Below are 1,910 nucleotides of genomic sequence, written 5' to 3'. Positions count from 1 at the left end.
GTTGGTGTTGGATTTTATTTTTTTATTTTTTTTTTGGGGGGTGGAGGTTGGGGGTTGTTGGTGTTGTTGTTTTTTTGTTGCTTGTTTGTTGTTGTTGTTGTTAAGTAGGTGTTTCACGCCCTCAAGGGCACAACTTAAATCATTTACAGAAGGCGCGCTTAGCCCATGTCTGTCAGAGCCAACTTTGGCTGAGAGAGATACAACGTTCCAGTAGAAAGACCGAGATATTACATACAGAACAAGCTTTTTTTTTCTTTTTGTAAGTGTTTTACGGTGCTCGCTACTGCATAAAGTCATATGAGCGCGTTGGACACTTTAAACATTTTCTGTTGGTAGGAAATTTTGAATTTTGTCCGGGTGGCGGCCGAAGCCTACTCTTATCGATTTTGGACCACCAATGAATCTTTAACGAGCGCAACTTGCACATGGAACCTCCGAAATTGTTCACCCTTTCCCGAGAAGGCTAGGTGTAGATCTTAGCTACCCTAAGATAAGGGGTATGGCTGAAAGACAGCAGTAAGAAGGAGCCAAGGAGAAGCAGCAGAAAGGCTGCAGAAAGAGTCAGGAGCCCAGTAGAGGAGACAAAGGAGGTGGGCAGAAAATAGTGACAAAAGCAGACAACAGAACATTGTTAGAGAGCAGGAAAGGATGCAAAAGGAGAAAATTTTAGAGAAGAAAATGTTCCGTCTTTTTTCCGGATTCGAAGCCGAGACCTATTGAATGAGAGGCGAACACCTTAATCTCTAGACCATGAGAGCCCCCATCGCAAGCTTTTAGGTACTGACGAATCAAGCACAGTCAGATCCAACGCAACTAACTTGTGTGCATTTAATCTTAAATTTTTTTTAAAGGGTCATTCAAGTTTGCCAGCACATTGAAACTAAACTCTAATGCAGAAAGCCTACTTTGTCTTCAATATATGGGTGCCTGTAAAATAACAGGGAATAAATATAGATGCACGTGAATAAAGCCTGTGAATTTCTAAGAATGTACCTATAGTAAGTGTTTAATGCATTTGCATCAAGATACGAACCTCCCCCGCTCGCCGATGAACCCTGTAATGTGCTCTTTCCCACTGGTTCATTTCCCGCCTCCGTAGACTCCTGCATCTGCTCCTCACTGTCATCCTGCACGTCTGTCAACTCCAAGGTGGGTTCGCTGTTTGCTGCCGTCTGTCCATTTTGTTCAGGATGCTGCTCTTCAGTAACCCTGTCCCCAGCATCGGTCATTGTCAAATCAACGTCTTGCCTAATGGCGATGTTGTAAACTTCGTCTGCGTCTACAAACGTATTGTCTTTTTCTACTTCCTCCCTATTGAGCCCGCTGCTGCTGCTGCTGCTGCTGCTGCTGACGCTGCTGCTGCTGCTGATGCTGTTATACGATTTGCTACTACTGTTTGCACTCCCACTCCCATCTCTGTTTTCAGCTTCGGCTGGTGAGTCATTTGCGCTCTGGGTTTCAGTGGTGCGATATTCATCCGTTGTCTCATTGTCCTCCTGTGCTGGAATTGGAATACTTTCTGCTTCGTCTCTGTCGATGAGGTAAGGATTGGATCCAGAGACTGGTTCGGGCACAATGCTTACGGCGAACCCTGGCGTTGCGTAACTGTACTTCTCGTGAAAGGATTCAGATTCCTCATCGCTGGAATCATCAGAATTGTCGTTGTTGTCGTCTTCAACATCCTCGTCTTCAACATCCTCATCATCATACATAAAGTTCACATTCGCTCTTTTATTCAGCACTGTGTTATATGAGCGGGAATTTGGCACGTCAGTACGCGCCAGTGGCTCGACCATTGCGACTTTTCCGTAGTTTTGTTCTGCCTTGATCTGATTTTTCTTTGATTTCGCCGATTTAAAAGCTGATGTACCCATGGCATAACGCTCTTTTCTGTTCACACTAGGGGGGGG

Source organism: Aplysia californica, unplaced genomic scaffold (assembly GCF_000002075.1).
Source record: "Aplysia californica isolate F4 #8 unplaced genomic scaffold, AplCal3.0 scaffold00090, whole genome shotgun sequence".
Taxonomy (NCBI): Eukaryota; Metazoa; Mollusca; class Gastropoda; order Aplysiida; family Aplysiidae; genus Aplysia; species Aplysia californica.
This window is presented reverse-complemented; position numbering follows the sequence as displayed.